The sequence below is a fragment of the Phyllobates terribilis genome, unplaced genomic scaffold (assembly GCF_046119375.1).
Source record: "Phyllobates terribilis strain yellow unplaced genomic scaffold, ASM4611937v1 Scaffold_4__5_contigs__length_816908805, whole genome shotgun sequence".
In the NCBI taxonomy this organism is placed as follows: Eukaryota; Metazoa; Chordata; class Amphibia; order Anura; family Dendrobatidae; genus Phyllobates; species Phyllobates terribilis.
In genome coordinates, this window is record NW_027362764.1 from 446750240 (window position 1) to 446778191 (window position 27952).

Sequence of the window (27952 nt, forward strand, 5' to 3'; positions counted from 1 at the left end):
CGAGAGAAAGTCACTGTGTCGCCCGGGATGAGGTTCCGACCGGGGTGTCCCTTCTTGAGGTGTGGCTCGATGTCCCGACGGCTGACGAACACATCATCCTGGAACTGGGGACACCGAATGAACCCCCACCCCACCACATGGTGGAAACGGACGACTTGGCCTTCAAATCGGGGACTGGGATGAGTGGCCTCCTCCTGATGCGCCCGGGATTTAGCAGCTTTGGTCCGGGCCTCGAGGCGCTCGCAGCGCTGCTCCTGCCGACGCTGCTTCCATGCGAGCTGGAATATCTGGTCGCTGCACCACTGGCTCCTCCTCCGCGCTTCAACCCGAGTCTCCCGGGGGAAACCTATTAGGTCGCCCCCCTGGTTTTCCCAGGCCCACTCCTCAGCCTCGGGCCAGGTCACTGCTGGTGCAGGTAGCAGGGTAAGAACGGGTTGCTGCGAGTCCTCTGTAGACGCGGACCTGTCCGGGTTGGAGCCGGTAGTTTCCTCCGCAGCTTCAGGCACCTCCGAATCAGGGTTTGGGCAGCATCGCAAGTCCGCACCGATGGCTGCCGATTGCAGCTCTGGAGCCAACGCTTGCTCCCAAGTGAACGCGTGGGGAATTAGGTACTCAGTCATGAGGTCCAGGATAGTCATGGAAGGCTCTGCAGCTGGGGCAGGGGTTGCACACTCACCCGCCGCCGGGTCGCCCTCGACCTCCGTCACCACGTCGACTTGTCCAGGAACCTCCACACCTTGGTGGCGGTCCCGGAGACGCAGCAGCATCTCCTCCCGCCACGCAGCCATCGCTGCCACCTGGGCCTCTCTCAGCCTTCTTAGGAGTTCCGGAGCTTCCTGCTGGAGAAATGTGATATCTCCCGGGGTCAACCCGCTGCCACCTTGTTCTCTGCTGGGTGAAGGGCCTGAACCGGGTTCAGTAGATGGGTGGTTTTGCTCCCCAGAGGCGTCCATGTCCGCCTCCGTTGATTGCCAAGCTCCAACTGCAATGGAAGCACCTTGTTGCTTTTCTTCTACCTACTCTTTTGGGGTGGTTCCTGGGCGGAATGCTGACAGGCCCGCCTTCGTTCAGCCCATCCAGTTTGACGGGCATTACCCCGCAGATAGTCTCTGATGAAAGGGGCAGTCCACATTTTTGGCGCCAAGCGGGAGCCCAGCCCACGATGGGAGGCATTCAAAGACAGTCTTTTTACAACATTATGGCGTCTGTTCTTCTTGGGCGGGCACTATTTTAAGTGTAAAATGACAGCTCAAGGTGTAAGGCACATAGTACCCGGTAGCAATGGGCACTTCTTCCTTTGCTGCGGGAACGCGATCCTGCCGACTACGCCAGTGATGAGACGCCTCTACTCAGAGAAGACCATGTTTTACCCTGGGTGTTGGGGGACTCGGTGTCGGGCCCTGTGATGGGAGAGATGGGATGCAGCCATGGCCCGGGCCGGACCCTTGCTCAGGGCCGTCACATTAAAAAAAGAGATGGTGTGGGCTTGTCCGGGTTGAGTGGCTGATTAACAACTAAGCCACCTGTGGTGTCTGGTAAAGGGTCACCAGTGCCGCTACAGTCCGCTGAGGCATGGTGTTACCGCGGCCAAAGTTCTTACTACTCCCCACAGGCAGAGCAGGGCCTCTGGGCAAAGGGACAGGATGGAGGGAGTAGTAGTAGAGGAGAAGGGATCCCGCGTCCCATGGTGTGACGCAGAAATAACAGTCCGGAGGCCTTAGGGGTGAACTTCCAAGCCTTTACTCACTCAGATGGCCAAGGAAGGCGACTCCCTGCTCCCCGCGGAGTCCTGCATTCCCCAAAGACGGGGGTCCGACAACCTCCGAGTAGGTCCAGCATTCTGTCGCAACTTTACAGCAGAGTGTTCCTGAACTACAGACCGATTCCTTTCCTGTCCGTGTGTGTGTAAATAGGCCGGGTCTCCCTCTGAACTCCTCTCATAACAAAGGCATGGGAGCAGCTCTGCTCCGACCGATACCCGCTGGGATCCTCTGGGCCTAACCGGGCTTTCCCATCCAGGACGTAGAGTACCAAGGTCTGGTGTCAGGGGCCGGTACCCCTCTTGCAGCCGGAGTCCCTCTGAATATATCAGATAGGCGAGGACAGGTGGCATACTCTGCTCCGTCTGCATCCTGCCTGGGATCCATTTGCTGTGGAGCCACACTCTTAAGCTCCGGGCCTTCTTGATCATGGTCCTTGGCCGGGTTGAGACATTCCTGGTCTCCAACCTACCTCTCGTCCCAAGGCCAGGGTACGAGGGCTGGGTCCCTTGCCGGTGCAGGCCCACACAGGATCTGCGCTCCCGGAGTGAGGTCACATTACACACAGTAGTTGACAGCACAGAGTACAGCCAAAGAAGAACCAAAAGAAAGGCGGACAAAGACCAAGATCAAAGATGGCTTTGAATTAAATATGAAATCTAAAGTGTAACTAACTTGTAAGTCCTCCACCCTCACCCACTAACTGGTTCCTACCACTTTGTGTTCCCCAGTCTCCCTGTAACCAGGGGAGCAGCACCTAGTGCATAACAGCTCCCTCTGGTGGAGAAGTGTGGTGTTGGATGTAAAAGGTTAGGTCACGACTATCACACTGGCCTTACCTCAGAGGAGGAACACCACACTCCATTAGAGAATTGCAGCATCCCTGTGGCGGTCAAACCCTCAGGGGCACCACAACCACGTACAAAACATCTACCAGATTCGGTAGCCAGAGATGTGTTAGCACGCATACATTTCTTCCACATAAAGGAGGATTTTCTACTTTTCTCTAGAAAGAAGTGTGAACTCCTAACTCCATTCCAGCATATAAAGATATTTTTGGATGTGTCAGCAGCCACTCTACATTTTTAAAGATTCATGACCCCCATCTCCTCAGCTCTGGGAGAAAATGAAATAGTTTATTATTGGGGCTTCCTGATGAAGCTTCTAATTAATTATAAGGGAGAATTGCACGTGGTCACTTCTTTTGAAGAAGGTATTACTCTTATGTGCAATTGAAACTTTAACATTTCAAATCAACCATCATCCAATAAGCCATATCCCCAACTTGTGGAGAAAGCAGGCAACGTACACCAGCGAAGAATAAAAATAGGCTCTGAAGATCAACTAATACCTTGAAAGAGTATAGATGGAACTGGACTTTAGGTCAGTATTTCCAGAAGCACTTTACCCCCCTTCTGAGTCACTGAAGTTTTTGGTTTCCCAGATCTAGTAGGTCCCAGCTGACCTATTAATCAGTTATGTATGTTCTTAAGATTACTGTTCTGCTTTATTATTCTGTTTTTGTCCTTTTTTTTCTTACACATACAGGCAAATTCTCCAACAACAATCTGTGCAGTGTAACCGGGATTGTTAGTTGCTTATGATGATAGTGTCAAATATAGTTCTCACATGGTTATATAATTTTCCTGGTCTAATAATGGTGATAAAAAAATGTTCTTTGAATATTAATAGCCTTAATTCCCCACAGAAAAGGTCTTATATGTGTAAGGAAGCAATTTCTTCTAAATGTGATATCTTGTGTGCTCAGGAAACTCACATATTTCAGAAGGATACATTTAGAGTGAGACATTCTCTCATCACCCATGTAACTCAGGCCTGTTTTATGAAAAAGCAGAGGGGAGTGGTTTTTGCTGTGAAAAGTTTGGTAGCTTTTTCACCTATAAATGCAGTGCTAGATTCACAGGGGAGATATATAATCCAAATTTGTTCCATCAACAATGTAATATACATCTTTGTAGTCGTATATGCGCCCAATAAAACCCAGACAAGCTTCTTATATAGGCTACTGAAAAAAAATTAATTAAATAAAACAGGGTCACATTATCTTTTGTGGTGATTTCAATGTAATAAATAATAGTGTATTAGAATCCACACCCCAATCTAAAAGATATTCATCTCAATTTTCATCTTTACTGTGCAAAGAGGATCTATATGATATTTGGAGCATTCAACATTAAATTAAAAGAGACTACACATTTTTCTCACCTGTCCATAACACATATTCACGCGTAGACATGTTCTTAGTATGCAGATCATTATTAAACAAGTTTATTTCCTCCTCAATAGGTCTTATCACATAGTCAGAACACGCTCCTGTGTTTCATCAAATAGAGGAAGAACATTGTTCACGTCCTACGTATCCCTGGAAAGCCAACTCATATCTTGTGTCTAACCCTCAATATGTAGAATATCTCTGAAATAACTTGCATGAATTCTTTCAAATAAATGTTAACTCAGTTGACAATCCGTTTTCCCTTTCGAATTCACATAAGGCATTCATGCGCGGTATTTTTATTAAACTCATCCATAGGAGTAGAAAAGAGAGGGAAAAACGATTTGATGAAATTATGTCAGAATTGCAGAGTTTAGAAAAATGAAACAAATATTCCTTTAACAAGGAGTGAGCTACTACTCTTCACTTTACAATCTATCATCAGACCCCGATCATATAACACCAGACCCAGTAAACAGTCTTTTTTAGCTAAACTAAATCTTCCTTCCTTGACTCCTCACAGTTTTATTACATGTGACAAATGTGTAAGAAATAGACATTCCTCCCATGTAATAAAACTGTCAAACAGTCGCAAATCATGCACACGGGAGCGATTCAAACACATCACCGAGCAGCTATAAATACTCGGAGCTCGACCCGAGCATATTCGGCGAAAGGGTTAATAGAACATACTCTCTCAACACTACTAATCAAATTATGTGCTGAATAGTGTCTTTTCACACATAATTCTGTAATTATTTAATAGTATGAATAAAATGCTTTTAAGAAAGGAGTCAGAGTTGATTTTGAGGCACTAGGAGGCATAAGGAGTGATCAGCCTCATTGGTGAGCAGATCAATTCACTGTAGATTGACTTTGAGCCAAATTTCCTGAAATTTTCAGGACCCCATGAATTCATACAATTTGCGATTCAATTCACATATTGTAAAAATTAATACATTTTTTACACACTTCCTTGCTGTAATAGTCCGATAGTAGATCCATACATACCTCCCAAATTTTGGCGTTGGTTGTCACTGTTTAAAATGTATTTTCCTTTAAGCAGATAACCAGATAGGTTAAGGTCACTTTGGGTTTAATAAGGCTGTACTTACATTTGAAGAGCTCAAAATTTACTTCTTCTGGGCAATTAGAGGTTTAATGGCACTGAGATTAAGTAGGTATTGAGAATAAGATTGCCGCAAATCAAATTTTTTTAGGAAAATTAAGTGAAACTGAATTTTAAAGGTCTACTGATCTCTAATTGTTATGTTCTCACTCATTTTGTTTACATTTTTGACATATTTTACCCCTTAAGAAACTAGCCACTTTGTACGTTAATGACCAGGCAAATTTTTTCAATTCTGACCACTGCCACTTTGTGCTGTAATACCTCTGAAACGCTTCAATGGATCCCCCTGATTCTGAGATTCTTTTTTCATGACATATTGTACTTCATGATTGTGGTCAAATTTATTTGATATGATTTGCATTTATTTGTAAAATAAACAGAAATTTGTCGAAAATTTTTAAAATTTTGCAATTTTCAAACTGTATTGTTATGCCCTGAAATCAGAGAGATATGTCACACAAAAAAGTTAATAAATAACATTTCCCACATGTCTACTTTACATAAGCACAATTTTGTAACCAAAATATTTTTGTGTTAGGGAGCTATAAGGGTTAAAAGTTGACCAGCGATTTCTAATTTTTCCAACAAAATTTACAAAACCATTTTTTTAGGGACCACATCACATTTGAAGTCACTTTGAGGTGTCTATATGACAGAAAATACCCAAAAGCGACAACATTCTAAAAACTGCACCACTCAAGGAACTCAAAATCACATTTAAGAAGTTTATTAACCCTTCAGGTGCTTTACAGGAACTGAAGCAATGAGGAAGAAAAAAATTAACATTTAACTTCTTTCACAAAATATTAAATTTAGACCAAATTTTTTTTATTTTCACAAGGGTAACAGATAAAAATGGACCGCAAAATGCATTGTGCAATTTCTGCTGAACATGCTGATACCAAATATGTAGCGGAAAACTACTGTTTGGGTGCATGGCAGGGTTCAGAAGTGAAGGAGAGCCATTTGACTTTTTGAATTCAAAATTTGCTGTAATAATCAGCAAATGCCATGTTGTGTTTGGAGAGCCCCTGCTGTGCCTAAACAGTGGAAACCCCCCACAAGTGACCCCATTTTGAAAACTTGACCCCTCAATGAACTTATCGATGTGTGATGAACACTTTGAACCCCCAGGTGCTTCACAGAATTTTATTACATAAAGACGTGAAAAAAAAAATCACAAAAAATTTCTTTTAACCCCCAGTTTTTTATTTCCACAAGGGTAACAGGAGAAAATGGACCCCAAAAGTTGATGTGCAATTTCTCCTAAGCACATCGATACCCTATATGTGGCAGAAAACCACTGTTTGGGTGCATTATCTGGCGCTCTACGCTGAGCACTTACTTTGGCGTTTCCATCTAAATCTCCAAATGACGTGATTCAGATGAAACCCTTAAGGGATACATTCACTATAATGAGATGAGGCAGCAGAGTTACTCTGGAATCCATATGGCCTCTGTTCAGCATTATCCTTCTTTTCAGAGGTTCACAAAACTGTGGCTGACCGCGCTTTTATTTACGCCTAAAAAGATGGACACCACCAAATCATAGGTCAGACGGCATTCACAGTGCCTCCATCTGTCTCATTAAAGGGAATCTTCCATTAGGGGTTTCCGTCTGAATCACGTATTTCAGAGATTCACACTGAAACACCGGTGTAAGCGCTCAGCGCAGAGCACAGGATAAATATTCGCCATGCCTTACTGCGATCTTTGGGAGGCAGAATATACAAATCAGCAGCAGGTGAAGAATTGGTTTTATATATTTTTTATATCATTCCTCGGGCAGTATAAAAGTGATTAGACAACTTTATTCTTCGGGTCGGTGTGATTACAGCGATACCAGACTTATATCAGGCTTTTATGATTGACAGTTGTCACTCACTAAAAGACGCATTTTTTTAAAAAAACTAATGTTTGCATCTCCATATTTAGAGAGCTATAATTTTTCCATATTTCAGCCGACAGAGTAATGTGATGGCTTGTTTTTTGCGGGATGAGTTTAGGTTTTATTGGTACCACTCTTGGGCAAATTACATTTTTTGATTGCTTTCTATTCAGATTTTTGGGAGGCAGAATGAACAAAAAACAGCAATTCAGGATTTTTTTTTGTTGTTACTTGTGTGGTAAAATTGATAAGGCAGCTTTATTCTTCAGGTCAGTACGTTTACAGCAGTACCACATTTATGTAATTTCTTCATGTTTTTGCGCTTTTACATAATAAAACTTTTATAGAAAAAATATTTATCTTTGCATCGCTATATTCTGAGCACTGTAACTTTTTAATTTTTCAAATGATGGAGCTGTATGGTGTCTTGATTTTTACGGGACAAGATGATGTTTTCAGCGGTACCATTTATATTTTCATCCGTCTTTTTGATCGTGTTTTAATCCACTTTTTTCCAGAGGTATGATGAAAAGTCGTTGTTTCTAATGTTTTTTTTTTTTTTTACGCTGTTCACTGAAAGGGTTAACTATTGTGACACATTTATAGATCGGGTCGTTCTGGACGCGGCAATACCAAATATGTGTACTCTTTTGTTTATTTTTGTTTTTTTTACCTATAAATCTGTATTTATTAGTGTAATATATTTTTTTTTACGTTTTTTTTTTTTTAGATTTTTTAATTTTTTTTTTTCTTTAAACTTTTTTACTTAGTCCCACTATGGGACTTTCACTTTTTTCATAGATATAATGTATTGCAATGCATTAGCATTGCAATACATTATACCTATATTGAAAGCTCCTGAGACCATGCTGTGCATTAGTCTCAGGAGCTTTCCATAGCTTGGTGACCTGGGGGTCATCATGACGACCCCTGGTCACCATGGCAACGGTGGTGCCCCCGCGATGATGTCACGGGGGTGCCGACCTGAAGGCAGAGTGAGCTCCCAGCCCTCTGCCTGCCTCCTGAACACTGCGATCGTGCTCGATCACAGTATTCAGAGGGTTAACAGCCAGAGGGGCGGCGCTGACACTGCTCCTAGCTGTTTAGTGCCGGAGTTCAGCCACTAGCAGCGCTGAGCTCCAGCACTGATTGAGCAGCAGATGCTGAAATTTCAGTGTCTCCTGCTCCATCATGCTGTGATTGGTCAGTCAGATTGACTGACAGATCGCAGCAATCTGGGTGCAGGGACCGACGGCATGGGTCCCTGCACCCCTTCTCGTGCCACTCAGCTGTCACGGACAGCTGTCGGCACTGAATTGGCACATATTGTTTACATGCTGTGCCAGCTTAAAGCAATGACGGACAATGCACGGCAATGAGCATAAACTTATACCCGCTCATGCTGTGCAGTGTCCGGCATTGAGCGCTATGGGGTTAACCAACTTTTCTCTGTGTTTATGTTCTACTTTTATGGAAAAATACAAGAGCGCAATAGGGTCTTATCCAATTAATAAATGTTACATAAAAGTATTAAAAACTGCTCACCTAGTAGGGTTGTGTGGGACACAACACCTATAAAGTCTGGGCTCCAAATGCTGCAGCTTCCTATGGATATGTCAGAGATAGATGCTGGGAAAGAAATTTGTTTCTGCGCTCTCTGGAGTCATGACAAACCATTAGTATGGATAAAAATGTAGATTTATTGTCTACGCGTTTCAGAGTCCACCGACTCCTTCCTCAGGACAACCAAACATAACATTAGTTATGAAATGATATCTGACAGATTTATGCAGTATCAATATAGAAATATTATTATATTCCATCATTCGCATCTGCCCACCTAGGACACCAGATATATATGAATCATCATAAAGCAATAGGATAATTAGGAAGAGCCACCAGACATACACAGAAACTACAAAGTGTGTTAAAATGACGCACATAGTGGAAGCAATCTCTCCATAGTCCTGTAGAAAGTCATTAGGACAGGTGGCAGTGACTGAAGGGTGACTATATTATAGGTATATTACTCCCCATATATGTGCATGGTGTACAATTATGTACTAATTATGTACTTATTATTGCTATGACACCAAGTGTTGTCACTACTGATGAGCGAACGCACTCGCCACTACTCGGTACTCGCCTGAGCATCATGGTGCTCGACAAGCTCAGCGTTCGGCGAGTATTTCCGGGTTGCTCAGGCGGGAACTCGGGTCCCCTCCCTGCATGTTTGGCGCTCTTTGGAGAGCCAATCAACATGCAGGGATTGCCTGCCATGCACTGTAATGCCGTAGCCATGTTGGTTGTGGGCATTACAGTGATTGGCTGTTTGCACAGCGTCATCAGGTCTATATAAGACCTGGCACCGCCATGCTCATCACAGTCACTCCGGATCAGACAGTGTAGGGAGAGCTGCTGCTGTGTCAGGGAGAGATTTAATCGTCTATTAGAAAGTGTAGGGAGAAAAAACGTACATTACCCATATCCATCTTAACAAACAGTCCTTTTGAGGACTAACTAATCCATCGGCAGAGATATCAGGCAGGCAGTGTATATAGGCAGGCAGGCAGGGTATATAACAGACTTCAGTGCACATAGGACTAGAGGCTCCATTCCAGTCCAGCCTTCTGCTGCCGTTAGATATTTCTAGAAATAGGCCCAGGTCTCTGGGGCCAGGAATATTTTTTTTGCATCTAAATCCTCATAATTTGCTTAAAAAGCACTCCAGAGAACACGGCTTTTCTGCGCCATTTACTTGTTTGCACTGCAGAATACAGCCAGGACCTTTCCATATTACAGCGCTAAAAATCCAGCTATTTAAAACTGTGTTTTCTCCGTCACATGAATCACATATACGTTTTCAGAAAATACTGCCATTTCTGGCCTGCATTAAAACAATTTTCAGTGTGTCAGCAACGTTTTTGACACTGGTTTGCTGTTCAAAACAGTTAACTACAGGCCAGGTTTTTAAAACTGTGTTCTCTCCATCACACGGATCACATATACGTTTTCAGAAAATACTGCCATTTCTGACCTCCATAAAAAAAAAATTCAGTTTGTCAGTGAAGCAATTCACAGCAGTTTGCTGTTCAAACTACTTACCTACAGGCCAGGTATTTAAAACTCTGTTTTCTCCTTCAAACGGCTCACATTAAAGTTCACTCCAAACTCCGTCATTTGTAGTGAGCATGGAAGATACTGTCCTCCAATTAAAATTGCCAAGGCAAGTGGCAAGGGACGGGGATCTGGATGTGATGGTAATGGTGCATGCAGAGGCCGAGGACAAGGCCGTGGGCAAGCCGAAATTGTGCCACAACAAACACCCACATCTTCTCGCCTGACTTTCAAGTCCCAATTTCTAGGGGACCGCAGCACACCACTATTGAACCCAGAGCAGAGACAAAAGGTTGTTGGCTGGATAGCGGATAATGCTTCCAGTCACTTAGCCACCACCACCACCACACTGTCTTCCACCCGGTCAAGTCTCAGTAGCCGTGAGTCTGGACCGCATTTTCCTCACCCTGATCCTCCTTCCTCCCACCATGCCAAATACCCATAGACAACTAATCCCACACTTGGACACTCTGAAGAGCTGTTCACTTTTCCATTTATATATTCGGGCCTCTCGCCCGGTCCACTTGAATCGGGGCAAGAGGAGATCATGTGTAGTGATGCCCAAATATTTGAGCAGCCATGGTCACACGAAGGTGACGGCGGGAAAGTGTCACAAGAAGTGAGCGATGATGAGACACAATTGAGAGAAAGTCAGGAGGAGGACCAGGGTGCGGAAGTGGAAGACGAGGTGGTGGACGATATAGTAACTGACCCAACCTGGCAGGAGGACATGCAGAGCGAGGACAGCAGCATACAGGGGGAGGGAGGCAAAGCACCCCAACATGCAAGAAGAAGCAGTGTGGTGGCTGCAGACAGAAGGCAGGCTACCGTTCCCCGTAACACAAACACGAAGGAAGTTGCCAGTACAACAGTTAGGTCTTCCCAAGTATGGTTGTTTTTTAAAGACTCTGCCGATAACCCCAAAAATGCCATTTGCACCTCCTGCCAGGCCATCATCAGCAGGGGGGGCAAAGCGACCAGCCTGACCCCACCAGCATGATCAGGCACATGGCAGGAAAGCACCCGACTTTGTGGGCCGAAATCAGGGTCCAGGAACAGTGTCTGCAGGTGGCACCATTGCTTCTTCCGCTGTTGTGAATTTAAGCCAATCCCCTGTCCATTGTGCATGCGAAGATGCCTCCTGCCCTTCACCTATCATTGCACACTCTCAAGTAGCAGCATCAGGAAGCACGTCCATGTCCTTGTCCCAGCGCAGCATTCAGTTGTCCATACCCCAGTCCTTGGAACGCAAGTGCAAATATGCAGCCAATGCCCCACAGGCCACACTACTAAATTTTCACATTTCACCACTGATTGCACTCGAAATGTTGCCTTTTAGGTTCGTGGAGACGGAAGCATTCTGCGACCTGATGGCGGCGGCCGTCCCTCGGTACTTGGTCCCCAGTCGCCACTATTTCTTCCGGTGTGCCGTCCCCGCATTACACAAGCACGTGTACCAAAACATTGGCAGTGCACTCAACAACGCAGTTACCGGTAAAGTCCACCTAACCACGGACACGTGGACAAGTGCTTGTTGACAGGGACGGTTCATCTTGCTGGCGGCACACTGGGTTAACATAGTAGAGCCGTGACCCAGTCGGACCTTGGGACGGAACACGTTCTCCCGATGCCAAGGATTGCATGCCATAGGTCAATCAGGGTTGCCCCCATGGTCTACAGCTCCTGCACCTCATCCTCCTCAGCCTCCTCCTCCTCTTCAGCCTCCATCTCTGAAATGACCATATCAGTCACAAGCTGGAAGCACTGCAGCACTGCCTCGGCAAAGCGACAACAGGCTGTGCTGAAGCTAATATGCTTAGGTGAAAAACCGCACAATGCTGAAGAGTTGTGGACAGCTCTGAAAGAGCATGCAGTTATATGGCTCACACGGCTGAACCTACAGCCAGGAATGGTCGTGTGTGTCAATGGCCGGAATCTGGTGGCGGCTCTGAGTTGTGACGAGATTACACACGTAACATGCCTGGCCCATGTGCTTAACCACATGGTTCAGCAGTTTCTCAAATCCGACCTGGAGCTGCCGGATCTGCTTGTTAAAGTACGCCACCTGTGTGCCCACTTTAGAAAGTCAGCTACTGCTTTCACCGCCCTTGCAGTGTTTCAGCAGAGTTTGCATCTTCTGGCTCACAAATTGGTGTGTGTTTTCCCCATGCGTTGGAACTCTACACTGCAGATGTTGGGAAGTATTTGTGAGCAGAAGAGGGCAGTTGTTGAGTACCAGCATCAACAAGGCTGTCGGTATTCAGTTCAGACTCCACACATAAGATTTCAGGAGTGGACATGGATGTCAAACATATGTACTATCATCCAAATCTTTGGGGACTCCACCAAGATGGTGAGCGGTGATGATGCCATAATTAGCGTCACCATCCCACTTCTTTGTCTTCTGAAACGCTCTCTGCTCACAATCAAAGAGGATGCATTGCAGGCGTAGCACGATGAGATGGAGCAAGGAACCATAAAGGGTGATTACACACAGCCAAGCCTCATCTCATCCCAACGTGGATTAGGTGACAATGAGGAAGAGGAGGAGGAGGAGGAGGAAGGACAGGAGCTATTTTCATGCACTATAGACAGTACTACCTGCACAGCTGTCATACCGTCTGTTGAGCGTGGATGGCCAGAGGACAGAGAGGAGGAGGAGGAGAGCATGGTCAGTCATCCTCTTTGTGAGAACACGGAAGTCTTGCCTGTTAGTAGTCTGGCATGCATGGCTGAGTTTATGTTACGCTGCCTTTCCCATGACCCTCTCGTTCTGAAAATTTTGGGTGACAGTCATTACTGGTTGGTGACACTTCTAGACCCACGCTACAAGGAGAACTTTAGATCTCTTATTCCTGAGGCGTACAGGTCTACAAAAATGGGAATGTACCAGTAGGCCCTTGTTGCGGAACTATTAAAAAAATTCCCATCTGAAAACGCTGGTGGCAGAGGGCACACTTCGTTGGACAACCAAGGAGTACAGGCGAGAGAGACAGCACTTCAATCCAGCACAGGCAGGGGAACACGGTCAAAGTTCTGGGAGTGTTTTCTCAGACCCTCCCATCAGACATGCCCTGAGGCACGGGGTACTCTCACAAGGAGTGAAAAGTTTGGGAAGATGCTGAGGGAGTACCTTGCCGACCTTATCAACGTCCTCCGTGATTCCGCTGTGCCTTATAATTATTGTGTATCCAAGCTGGATACGTGGAATGAACTGGCCCTCTATGTCTTGGAGGTCCTGGCCTGCCGCCAGCGTTTTATCAGAGCAAGTTTTTAGTGCCGCTGATGGAATTATAACTGATAAGTGCATGCGCTTGTCAACTGAAAATGCTGACAGGCTGACTCTTATAAAAATCAACAAGGGCTGGATTGGGCCAGACTTCTCAACACCACCGAATGATAGCAGCGTAACATAAACGCCAATCCAGTGTCTTTTCTTGAGAGGTATATTCCCATGCACCTTTTCACACCAACACATGGGTATACGCTTCCTGAGTTTGGCTATTTGCTCTTGTCCTCCTCTTTCTCCTCATCCTCCACCACCATATCACCAGGGTGACCGTGGTCTGTGATGCAACATCCACCTAATTTTTTAAAGGGTGTTCATGTATACCCCCCAGGGGTAAATGTTTGTCAGCCCCAAGTATAGGAGGCCCGCTCCTTTCTAATGGGAAAATTTTTTTATGAGGCCCTCCTCCACGTCACTTCCAAGGGGCATTGAAGTGCCTCCAAATTTTTGGCAGCCCTTGCATTCACTGCATAGGCCGACACTATGGGAAACTCTCCTTTCTAATGGGAATTTGTCGTTACTGTGGCCCTGCTCTGTGTGTCTTTAAATTCTTAATGGGGTTTTTCCTAAAATTTTCAGCCATTGGATTCACTGCATACCCTATAACTGCATAGCAGACTCTCTCCTTTCTAATGGGAACATGTCATACTTGTTACTGTGGCCCTGCTCTGTGTGTCTTTAAATTCTTTGTGGGGTTTTTCCTAAATTTGTCAGCCGTTGGACTCTTTGCATACCCTATAACTGCATAGCAGACTCTCTCCTTTCTAATGGGAACATGTCATACTTGTTACTGTGGCCCTGCTTCATGTGTCTTTAAATTCTTAGTAGTGTTTTTACTAAAATTGGCCAGCTGTTGGCTCACTGCATACCCTATGACTGTATAGCAGACTCTCTCCTTTCTAATGGGAACATGTCGTACTTTGTTACTGTGGCCCTGCTCTGTGTGTCTTTAAATTCTTAGTGGGGGTTTTCCTAAAATTGTCAGCCCTTGCAGTCACAGCATGGGCATTACCACTATAGGAGACCCACTCCTTTATAATGGGAACATTTTTTTACTGAGACCCTCATCTATTTCTCTTCAAAGGTGTATTGGGTTGCGTCCAAATTTTTGGCAGCCCTTGCAGTCGCTGGATATGCAGTATAGGAGACCCACTTGTTAATAATGGGAACAACAAAGCATAGCCGGCTGATGGCTCTCTAACAATAGCTAGGGATAACTGCTGGCCTTTTAAGAATAGTAAGGGCCGTCTGATATCCCTATAAAAATAGGCTTTATGACTTTCAGAGTCCCTCCATCATAAATAAAACAGGATGTGTCTGAAGATGTGTCACACACCACATTGCCAGATAAGGTTGTAAAATGTTAACATGACATTTCCCGGTGAATGCATTTGTCTAAAAAAATGTTAAGAAACATAACAATAGGATCTTTATTTAGTATAAAAAACAGCATCACCAATTTAACAACATTGTTCAGCTCATGCACCTCCTCCTCCAACTCCGAAATGACCACACCAGTCACAAGCTGATAGCACTGCAGCACTGACTTGGCCAAGCGGCAACAGGATGTGCTGAAGATAACATGCTTAGTGCTTAATTGACAAAGCGCCCAGTGCAGCAGAGTTGTTGAAAGCTGTAACACAACAGCCTGATCTGTGGATCTCACCGCTGAACATACAGCCAGGCATGGTCGTGTGTGACAATGGGCGGAACCTGGTGACGGAGAAATGACAGCCAGGGTAGATACGGTTTCCCTCTATTCCAGTCCTTTCACCAAGCTAAAGAATATGGCTGTGGTGAAATACAACTCCCACTGAGAAGCTGTTTCAGATTGAAAAACATTGTGCCCACCAGAGGATTTGATTCTCAGGGCTAACCTTTCTCCCCCGCTCAAGAGCCCCATAGCAGCTGCAAAGTTAGCGCTATCATGAACTATCCTGAGGTAGAAGCCAAGGCACGCCAGAGGATTCTCTGGTGGGCCTGTCCAACCCTGCCAAAAAGCAGCCCTGGCTAAGAAAAGTGTGGGGGAAGGTTCCCAGACACTCTATGGCTGCTTTTTTAATGTGGATCGGCCATGCTTATGCATGTTATTTCTCAAACCGCATTACAGATCAGGCCATTGTCCAACTCTGTATTCAAGAAATTAATTGCGCAAAGAAAGATGTGTGTGTGTGTCAAAGCACCACCGACAAGGGCGAGTTGTTGTTGGATGGGCTGGCATTGCTTCTGCCACAAGCTGAATTACAGGACTTCCTGTGAGGAATGACATGCAGGGTAAACAGTGTTTCCCTCTATGCCAGTCCTTACACCGAGCTAAATACAACTGTCAGCAAAAAAAAGGTGTGGACTGGCTCCGTACCGTCCCTTGCCACCTTCACCTGTCCACGTGTTTGTCATTAGGCGGTCCTTCCCTGTAAGTGCACTGGGGAGGGCACGTGTAATGTTGTGGGACCCGTTCTTGTGGAAGGCGGAGGCGATACCGGGAAATACAGTGGCGGCTGGGCACCGAGTATGGACACTTGGCTGCTGCCGGCATGAGGTTGTGAAAAGCTTCCGCCTCCACGAGCTTAAAAGGCCATATTTCAAGTGCAAAAAGCTGCCCAGAAATCTGGCAGTTCAGTGTTGCGGCCTGTGGGTGGGTGGGTGGGCGGCTGGCTGCATACTTGCATTTGCATTTCAAGTAACCGAAAACTAAGCAGATGGTGGCCTCTATCATCAAAATGGCCTCACCTCGGCACAATGAACTCTCCTGAAGGAGAAGCCAGGGCCCGCCAGAGGAGTCTCCAGTTCTCTGGTGGGCCCGTCCAACCCTGCCGAAAAGCAGCCCTGGCTAAGAAAAGTGTGGGGGAAGGTTCCCGGACACTCTATGGCTGCTTTTTTAATGTGGATCGGCCATGCTTATGCATGTTATTTCTCAAACCGCATTACAGATCAGGCCATTGTCCAACTCTGTATTCAAGAAATTAAATGCGTAAAGAAAGATGTGTGTGTGTGTGTCAAAGCACAAGCGACAAGGACGAGTTGTTGTTGGACGGGCTGCCATTGCTTCTGCAGCAAGCTGCATTACAGGACTTCCTGTGAGAAATGACATGCAGGGTAGATAGTGTTTCCCTCTATGCCAGTCCTTTCACTGAGCTAAATACAACTGTCAGCAAAAAAAAGTTGTGGACTGGCTCCGTACCGTCCCTGGCCACATTAACCTGTCCACGTGTTTGTGGTTAGGCGGTCCTTCCCAGTAAGTACACTCGGGAGGGCAAGGTAATGTTGTCGGACCCGTGCTTGTGGAAGTCAGAGGGGATACCGGGAAATATAGTGGCGGCTGGGGACCGAGTATGGACACCCGGCCACCGCCGGCATGAAGTTGTGAAAAGCTTCAGCCTCCGCGAGCTTAATAGGCCACATTTCAAGTGCAAGCAGCTGTCAAAAATTTGGCAGTATAGTATTGCAGCCTGTGGGTGGGTGGGTGGGTGGCTGGCTGCCTGCATACTTGCGCTTGCATTCCAAGAAGTGGGGTAGGGACAACTGAACGCTGCAGTGGGACAAGGACGTGGATCGTGACTGTTGCAACTCTGCAATGACAAGTGCATGGCGGGAGGCATCTTTGCATGCGCCAAGAATCACTTATGATGGGCACACTTTTAGGCAGTGACCTGGAAGTCAGAGATGCTTCCAGAGGTCTTTCCCATACTGTTCCGATGTCTTTTCAGCACTGATGATGTGACCCACACCACATGGCCAAATAAGGTTGCAAAATGTTAAAATGACATTTCCTGGTGAATGCATTTGTCTTGGTTGAAAGCAATGCAAAAGTGCAAAAATGCATCAAAAACGCAACATGTGAACATAGCCCAAGGTGTGGAGGAGTATTTTTGGTTTTGGGTATTTATTTTGCCTTCTATACAAGTCATTACCCTGGAAAGGATGTTCCTTAACATATTTCCCAGGAAAATCCATTTTGTTTCTGTTTTTGTATGTTTTATTGTGGGTCCGTAAAAGTGGCATAATACTCTGACAACGTTGTTAACAGCAGTGACCTGGGAGTCAGAAATGCTTCCAGGGGTCTTCCCCATGCTGTTGCCATGTCATTTGAGCACTGTTCCCATCGATTTGGGCAATTTTTAGGTCCTCTGCAGACCTCCAGGGGGAGCCGCCTGAAAAATGCTCGAGTTTCCCATAGACTTACATTGGGCTCGTTGCTCGGGTCGAGCACCCGAGTATTCCAATTTGCTCGACCCGAGCAACGAGTACCCGAGCATTTTATTGCTCGATCATCACTAGTTGTTACATCTCACCATATTATATAATATTTACCAGCCACCCTCAGGAGTCCTAATCATTTTATACAGGACTATGGAGAGATTGCTTCCACTATGCGCGTCATTTTAACACACTTTATATTTTCTGTGTATGTCTATCCACTAAATTACTTATTTGTATCTGCACAATAAAATTTATATTTTTGATAAAAATATCTTTCTTTGAATCATCATTTTTTGAGCCTGGTGGCTCGTCCTGATTATTATATTATTATAACATTAGTCATGCCAAAAATGGAACCCAATACATTCGGACTAATCCACCATTTGTCATATCCAAGGGGCAGGTCAGTAAATGACAACATCGACGTGGAACCAAGTACAGTAGTATATACTGTATCTCCTTTGACAAGGCAATCACGCAGGTCAAGAAGTGGGGAAGGGGCACCCTAATAGCCAAAACAGACAGTGAGGGGGCTTTCCAGTTACTTACTACCTGTGCCTCCGAATAGTGTCCGCCTATTGGGCTGCTTCTGGGAAGGAGCATACTATATAGATCGCTGTTTGCCCATGGGGTGCTCTATATCCTGCTCACTGTTTGAGGCGTTTAGTTGCTTCCTCGAATGGGTCATCATGGACGTTTCTAAAGGGGCACATATTATCCATTACCTCGACGACTTCTTATGCCTGGTCCCAAAAGATTCGCCACTGTGTGAATACACAAGGTAGTCTACCTGGGAGAAGGAAAGAGCTGGAGGTAGAGCGGACACCACAGAGCCGAGGGGTTAGATGGAGAATGGAAAAAGGAAAGAGGGCAAGGGAGGTAAAGGAGTATGGAGGAAGGCCGAGCTGAGCTCCCCCACATTCCTGCTGGGTGGGGAACAGCCCTGAGAAGAAAAGCCGCTTGCACACCCCTTTGAGGTTACGGGCGCGAGCGGGCAGAGGGACATCGCTTGAGTGCGATGCCGACAGGGCCAGGCTGTTCATGCCCGTGCGACCTCCATGTCGCTGGGTTTGCGCGAGAGCCGCGGTGGACCCTGACGGCCAGCCCCCCTCTCCCAATACTGGTGCCTGTCCGCTGGTGGGTCGAGACCCCCCACAGTAGAGGCAGGTCTAAGTTCTGTAATTTAAATTGGCTATGTAATTTGAATTAGTATACTTTAAATCCTTTTACAAGGATCTATTGGAGAGCAAGTCTGGTGCCAGGAGCCGCGGTAATTCCAGATCCAGTAGCGTCCAATAAAGCTGCTGCAGTTAAAAAGCTTTTATAAGGATTCTAGCTTGGTGGTCCACCGCAAGGCGTGCTACCGCCAGTCCCAGCCCCTTTGCCTTGGGGCGCCCCCCTGATGCTCTTGACTGAGTGTCCCGGGGCCCCGAAGCGTTTCCTTTGAAAAAATTAAGTGTCCAAAGCACACGTGGTGTAGCTTGCTTAACAGCTGGGCAACTTCGCTGACTAGCAGACACTGCTACTAGGTCCAAAGTATTGCCTGGGCTAGATGCAGTTAAAAATTTGTTATTAGATCTACAGGCAGTGTAGCTTGCAAAACAGCTGGGCTACTCCGCTGACTAGCAGACACTGCTGCTAGGCAAAAAGTATTGCCAGGGCTAGATGCAGTTAAAAATTGTTAGGTTTTGCTTCTTTTTGCTAGTGTGAACATGCTCCTATTTCTTGCATGTGTACCATCTTAGACCTCAGTTCACATTGCTTGGTTTTTTGTCTTGTTTGCATTCTGAGCAAATTAAGGGTGTGGCATCCCCTTTGTTGAGCTGGTTAGTATATATGTAGCTTACCACGGGCCTAGGTGGTCTGGAGTTGGGACCTGGTCCTATTTGTCTACCCTTTTATATGCATTACTTCAACTTTGATATACAGTAAGGTTTTTAATATAGACAGTGTAGGTATCGTCCCAATTTAGGGTCACCTTGTCGCTGGTGGGACGGCTTGTATACTTTTTTTGATCAAAAATAGTTCACTAAGTCCCCTGTATTTAATATGCAACTTTGCTTTACATTTATATATAATGATAGTAGGGTATGAGATATATTTTTTGTCTTTTGTAGGTTTTGCTTCTTTTTGCTAGTGTGAACATGCTCCTATTTCTTGCATGTTTACCATCTTAGACCTCAGTTCACATTGCTTGGTTTTTTATCTTGTTTGCATTCTGTGCAAATTAAGGGTGTGGCATCCCCTTTGTTGAGCTGGTTAGTATATATGTAGCTTACCACGGGTCTAGCTGGTCTGGAATTGGGACCCGGTCCTATTTGTCTACCCTTTTATATGCATTACTTCAACTTTGATATACAGTAAGGTTTTTAATATAGACAGTATAGGTACCGTCCCAATTTAGGGTCACCTTGTCGCTGGTGGGATGGCTTGTATACTTTTTTTGATCAAAAATAGTTCACTAAGTACCCTATATTTAATATGAAACTTTGCTTTACATTTATATATAATGATGGTAGGGTATGAGATATATTTTTTGTCTTTTGTAGGTTTTGCTTCTTTTTGCTAGTGTGAACATGCTCCTATTTCTTGCATGTGTACTATCTTATACCTCAGTTCACATTGCTTGGTTTTTTGTCTTCTTTGCATTCTGTGCAAATTAAAGGTGTGGCATCCCCTTTGTTGAGCTGGTTAGTATATATGTAGCTTACCACGGGCCTAGGTGATCTGGAGTTGGGACCCGGTCCTATTTGTCCACCCTTTTATATGCATTACTTCAACTTTGATATACAGTAAGGTTTTTAATATAGACAGTGTAGTTACCGTCCCAATTTAGGGTCACCTTGTCGCTGGTGGGACGGCTTGTATACTTTTTTTGATCAAAAATAGTTCACTAAGTACCCTATATTTAATATGCAACTTTGCTTTACATTTATATATAATGATGGTAGGGTATGAGATATATTTTTTGTCTTTTGTAGGTTTTGCTTCTTTTTGCTAGTGTGAACATGCTTCTATTTCTTGCATGTGTACCATCTTAGTCCTCAGTTCACATTGCTTGGTTTTTTGTCTTGTTTGCATTCTGTGCAAATTAAGGGTGTGGCATCCCCTTTGTTGAGCTGGTTAGTATATATGTAGCTTACCATGGGCCTAGGTGGTCTGCAGTTGGGACCCAGTCTTATTTGTCTACCCTTTTATATGCATTACTTCAACTTTGATATACAGTAAGGTTTTTAATATAGACAGTATAGGTACCGTCCCAATTTAGGGTCACCTTGTCGCTGGTGGGACGGCTTGTATACTTTTTTTGATCAAAAATAGTTCACTAAGTACCCTATATTTAATATGCAACTTTGCTTTACATTTATATATAATGATGGTAGGGTATGAGATATATTTTTTGTCTTTTGTAGGTTTTGCTTCTTTTTGCTAGTGTGAACATGCTCCTATTTCTTGCATGTGTACTATCTTAGACCTCAGTTCACATTGCTTGGTTTTTTGTCTTGTTTGCATTCTGTGCAAATTAAGGGTGTGGCATCCCCTTTGTTGAGCTGGTTAGTATATATGTAGCTTACCACGGGTCTAGCTGGTCTGGAGTTGGGACCCGGTCCTATTTGTCTACCCTTTTATATGCATTACTTCAACTTTGATATACAGTAAGGTTTTTAATATAGAGAGTGTAGATACAGTCCCAATTTAGGGTCACCTTGTCGCTGGTGGGACGGCTTGTATACTTTTTTTGATCAAAAATAGTTCACTAAGTCCCCTGTATTTAATATGCAACTTTGCTTTACATTTATATATAATGATGGTAGGGTATGAGATATATTTTTTGTCTTTTGTAGGTTTTGCTTCTTTTTGCTAGTGTGAACATGCTCCTATTTCTTGCATGTGTACCATATTAGACCTCAGTTCACATTGCTTGGATTTTTGTCTTGTTTGCATTCTGTGCAAATTAAGGGTGTGGCATCCCCTTTGTTGAGCTGGTTAGTATATATGTAGCTTGCCACGGGTCTAGCTGGTCTGGAGTTGGGACCCGGTCCTATTTGTCTACCCTTTTATATGCATTACTTCAACTTTGATATGCAGTAAGGTTTTTAATATAGACAGTGTAGGTACCGTCCCAATTTAGGGTCACCTTGTCGCTGGTGGGACGGCTTGTATACTTTTTTTGATCAAAAATAGTTCACTAAGTACCCTATATTTAATATGCAACTTTGCTTTACATTTATATATAATGATGGTAGGGTATGAGATATATTTTTTGTCTTTTGTAGGTTTTGCTTCTTTTTGCTAGTGTGAACATGCTCCTATTTCTTGCATGTGTACCATCTTAGACCTCAGTTCACATTGCTTGTTTTTTTGTCTTGTTTGCATTCTGTGCAAATTTAAGGTGTGGCATGCCCTTTGTTGAGCTGGTTAGTATATATGTAGCTTACCACGGTCCTAAGTGGTCTGGAGTTGGGACCCGGTCCTATTTGTCCACCCTTTTATATGCATTACTTCAACTTTGATATACAGTAAGGTTTTTAATATAGACAGTGTAGTTACCGTCCCAATTTAGGGTCACCTTGTCGCTGGTGGGACGGCTTGTATACTTTTTTTGATCAAGAATAGTTCACTAAGTACCCTATATTTAATATGCAACTTTGCTTTACATTTATATATAATGATGGTAGGGTATGAGATATATTTTTTGTCTTTTTTAGGTTTTTCTTCATTTTGCTAGTGTGAACATGCTCCTAGTTCTTGCATGTGTACCATCTTAGACCTCTGTTCACATTGCTTGGTTTTTTGTCTTGTTTGAATTCTGTGCAAATTAAGGGTGTGGCATCCCCTTTGTTGAGCTGGTTAGTATAAATGTAGCTTACCACGGGCCTAGGTGGTCTGGAGTTGGGACCCGTTCCTATTTGTCTACCCTTTTATATGCATTACTTCAACTTTGATATACAGTAAGGTTTTTAATATAGACAGTGTAGGTACCGTCCCAATTTAGGGTCACCTTGTCGCTGGTGGGACGGCTTGTATACTTTTTTGATCAAAAAAAGTTTTCTAAGTACCCTATATTTAATATGTAACTTTGCTTTACATTTATATATAATGATGGTAATGTATGAGATATATTTTTTGTCTTTTGTAGGTTTTGCTTCTTTTTGCTAGTGTGAACATGCTCCAATTTCTTGCATGTGTACCATCTTAGACCTCAGTTCACATTGCTTAGTTTTTTGTCTTGTTTGCATTCTGTGCAAATTAAGAGTGTGGCATCCCCTTTGTTGAGCTGGTTAGTATAAATGTAGCTTACCACGGGCCTAGGTGGTCTGGAGTTGGGACCCGTTCCTATTTGTCTACCCTTTTATATGTATTACTTCAACTTTGATATACAGTAAGGTTTTTAATATAGACAATGTAGGTACCGTCCCAATTTAGGGTCACCTTGTCGCTGGTGGGACGGCTTGTATACTTTTTTGATCAAAAAAAGTTTTCTAAGTACCCTATATTTAATATGTAACTTTGCTTTACATTTATATATAATGATGGTAGGGTATGAGATATATTTTTTGTCTTTTGTAGGTTTTGCTTCTTTTTGCTAGTGTGAACATGCTCCAATTTCTTGCATGTGTACCATCTTAGACCTCAGTTTACATGGCTTAGTTTTTTGTCTTGTTTGCATTCTGTGCAAATTAAGGGTGTGGCATCCCCTTTGTTGAGCTGGTTAGTATATATGTAGCTTACCACGGGCCTAGGTGGTCTGGAGTTGGGACCCGGTCCTATTTGTCTACCCTTTTATATGCATTACTTCAACTTTGATATACAGTAAGGTTTTTAATATAGACAGTGTAGGTACCGTCCCAATTTAGGGTCACCTTGTCGCTGGTGGGACGGCTTGTATACTTTTTTTGATCAAAAATAGTTCACTAAGTACCCTATATTTAATATGCAACTTTGCTTTACATTTATATATAATGATGGTAGGGTATGAGATATATTTTTTGTTTTTTGAAGGTTTTGCTTCTTTTTGCTAGTGTGAACATGCTCCTATTTCTTGCATGTGTACCATCTTAGACCTCAGTTCACATTGCTTGGTCTTTAGGCCCATAGTATTGCCTGGGCTAGATGCAGTTAAAAATTGTTATTAGATACAAAGGCGGTGTGGCTTGCTTCAGATGGTCTACTCCGCTGACTACGAGACACTACTACTAGCCCAAAAGGATTTCCTGGGTTAGATGCAGTACAAATTGTTATTAGATACACAGGTGATGTAGCTTGCTTCAGATGGGCTACTCCGCTGACTACAAGATACTGCTACTAGCCCAAAATGATTGGCTGGGTTAGATGCAGTAAAAAATTGTTATTTGATACACAGGCTGTGTAGCAAGCTTCACACCTGGGCTACTACGCTGATTAGCAGACACTGCAGCTTTGGAGCAAACCTCGAATTCCCAGGCTATAGTATGAGCAAACAGCTCTGCATATTCAACAATCTGTGTTACCCCAAGCCATAGTGTATGTAGCTTCTTACGGTTAAAAGGGGGGGGGGGGAGTTACCCGACCCACCTGGAATTGATGATGCCAACATCATGTAAAACACAGCAAGGGGACTCCAAAAAGAGTCTCCATTTTTTCCAAAAATTGTGGCACAGATACCACTTAAAGTGGCATCAATTGCCCCAGAGTTGCTTAAAATGGTTGGTCATCTGATTTTCCCAAATCCTCAAGCTTTTAGTCTCCCCAGGATGACACAAGGGTAGAAAAGTCCTTGCGGATCCATGATTTGTTCATCTTTATGAATGTGAGTCTGTCTACATTCTCAATGGACAGCCGCGTGCACTTATCTGTCAGCACACCACCAGCAGCGATGAACACACGTTCAGAGAGAATACAGGCTGTGGGGCACGACATGATATCCAAGGCGTTAGTGGCGAGCTATGGACATTTTTCCAGATTTGAAGCCCAAAATGAGCAAGGGTCCAGTGACACAGTCATGGCTTCGATGTTCACTTGGATAAACTCCTGTACCATCCTCTCTAGGTGTTGACTATGTGTCAGACATCTTGTCTCCTGTGGCCTTGCAAAGGATGGTCTAAAAAATTGGTGAAACGATTCCACAAAATTTCTGTTACCAGCAGATACGGTGTTACTGTTCCGGTTTGAATGATGAAGACTCGACAGTCCCACGGTTGGCAAGTTAGAACTCTGAGATTCACTATGTGCACCACTGTTTTGTGGAAAAGCAGATGTAAGATTCTGTAACAGCCTCTGCTGATACTCCTGCATGCGTGAATCCCTTTCTATGGCAGGAATTATTTTGGCAAATTTAATTTTGTACCTGGGGTCTAAGAGTGTGGCAACCCAGTAGTCGGGATTACTTCGAATTCAGACAATCCGAGGATCATGTTGCAGGTAGTGCAGCAAGAAGGCACTCATGTGTCTTGCCATCCAGGAGAACCAAGACCTTGCTGTATTGGTGGTGAGGTTAGAATCATGTTTCCTTCCTCTGCCCTCTCCCCCCAAACTCACACAACAGAAATGTGATCAAGGTCTCCCTCATCTGATGAGTCTTCCATGCCCATAGCCAGTTCGTCCTCCACTTCTTCCTCGGCTCCTGCACCTTCCTCAACAGTTTGGCTGCTACCATGTGCCCTCGTTAATCCCTCTCCCCCACCCTCCCATGCCTGCCGCCTTGGTGCTGCCGACCGTCTGGACCTTGGAGATGTTATTCCTTCCGCATACGACTCCTCCTGTACTTCCTCACCCTCCTCTTGTCCCACCACCTGACTCCGAATACTGTTTAAAGTGTGCTCCAGCATGTAAATGACTGGAATAGTCATGCTGATAATGGCATCGTCAGCACTAAACATCTTCGTCGCCATTTAAAAACTGTTCAGAAGGGTGCATAGGTCCCTGTTCTCAAACCACTCCTGCAGCATGATTTTCCCCACCTCTGGATCTCATTGGCCCAGGCTATACATCATAACGTATTGCACCAGGGCTCGTCGGTACTGCCACAGTCGCTGCAACATGTGCAGAGTTGAATTCCATCGTGTTGGCACATCGCATTTCAGCCGGTGAACTGTCAGGCCCAACGACTTCTGTAGAGATGTAAGTCGTTGAGCTGCAGGATGCAAACGGCGGAAGTGAGCACACAGAGACCATACCCTCTGCAGAAGGCCATCTAGTCTGGGATAGTGGGCTAAAAATTGCTTGACAACCAGGTTCAACATGTGGGCCATACAAGGCAAGTGTGTGACATTGCCCCGGCGAAGGGCCGCACCCTGGTTTGCCGCATTGTCGCACTCGGCCTTCCCTGGCTGCAGGTTCAGTGGAGACAACCATTCAAGAAACTCGGCCTCCAGAGCTGACCACAACTCCTCTGCTGTGTGACTCACATTTCCCAGACATTTCAAAGTGAACACCGCCTGATGCCATTGAGCCCTGCAGGATTCTTTCTGCGCAGTTAGAACACGGGTGGCATTACCAGACAGGCTTTTGGTGCAGGTGGAGGACTGAGAGGAGGTTGATGAGGCAGAAGCAGTGGAGGAACTTCTAGATAAAGAGGATTTACGCAGTACTCGTGGGGACGGCAAGACTTGGACTGTGTCCCCTTGTCTTGCTGTCACCATAGCTACCCAGTGCCCAGTCAGCGACATGTAACGCCTATGTCCATGCCTACTCATCCAAGTGTCTGTGGTGAAATGCACCCTGTCACACACAGAGTTTCTCAAGGAAGCGGTGATGTTGTGTGCGATATGCTGGTGGAGCGCAGGCACACCTCTCTTTGAGAATTAGTGGCGACTGGGCATCTGGTACTGGGGCACTGTGATGGACATAAGGTCTCGAAAATCCTCTGTGTCCACCAGGCAGAAAGGCAGCATTTCTGTAGCCAAGAGCTTGCAGATGGTGAAACTCAACCTCTTAGCTTTGTCATGGCTAGGAGGAAATGGTCTTTTACTTGTCCACATCTGAGGGACCGAGGGCTGGCTGTTGTGCTTACACGGGGTTGAGTAGGGTGTCCTCGGTAATCTGCCGGTCTGTGAGGAAGAGGCAGGCGGATATGTTATGTTGCCTTGATCAAAAGGTGGTGCTCTCTATGTTGGAGAGCGCTCAACACCAGCAGGTGTTTCCACTTCGAAATGAACTGATGACCTGCCAATCACACTGGCTGTTGTGAGTAAAGAGGTGGCAGGTCTGCATCCAAAAACATGTGTGACTGCTGTCCCCCCAGTCACAGAGGATGAAGAGGCCTTTGATGCACAAGATGGGGCAGACAGTGATTGGCCCGGCCTGCTAGGCCGCATTGTAGCACAGTGAGCTTCCCACTGAAATATATGCTTCATATCCATGTGACGGTTCATGCATGAAGTACTCAAACTATGGATTTCTTGGCCACTACTTAGCTTTTGGTGACAAATGTTACAGATAACATGAGATGGGTCATCCTTTGTGATCTCAAAAAATGCCAAGGCTATGCAAGGCTTAGAGCCCATGCGACCTGAAGAGCCACCACGACTTGTGGTCAGAGGCAGAGTTGTGGTTGAGGATGCAGTTGTTGACGTGCTTCCAGTACTCCGTCTCTGTCCAGGAAGGTGCAACCTAACCTCATCATCATTAGCATCCTCCTCCACCTCCTCTGCTGACCTCATCAACTTGCTGACTGTGGGTTGACAGTAAGTGGGATCTCCAACCTTGTCATCATCACCCTGTGTGTACTCACACCCGTCGTCCTCAGAGCCAACCTCTTCCTGCCCTGACCGAAAAGTCAAGTTATCGCTCCAATCAGGTATCTGAGTCTCATCATCGTCTTCCTCATTGTCTCCACCAACAGGAGTTACCGTTTGGGAACGAGGGTCTACATTATGCTCAGAACCTTCTTCATCTGGGCCTGGATCCGACTCATAAACATTCTGGGCATCAGTGCAGATAATTTCCTCATCTGGATTCACAGAAGCTCAGGAGCAGACCTCTGATTCCCAGGCTATAGTATGAGTAATCAGTTCTGCAGACTCAACCATCTGTGTTACCCCATACTCAGGAGACTTGGGAGCTGTGAGGAAGCAAGTGTGATTGGGGTGACACCTCTGAGGACTGGAGTATTTGTGATGTTGAAGTTGAGGTGGAGGAGAGCCCACTTGAAGGAGCACTTGATATCCGTTTAAGCACCTGCTGTTTTCGTGCCTTATCTGGAATTTGCAGCGATGGGAGTGTCCGTAAGAAAGGGATCGTATCACATTGTCCACAAAAAGAAGTAGACATCTTAGTTTGGCTGGAAGATGGTCTTTTTTTCTGCAGATGTTACTGTTGCTTTACCACCTACCCCACGGACACAACCTTTTTT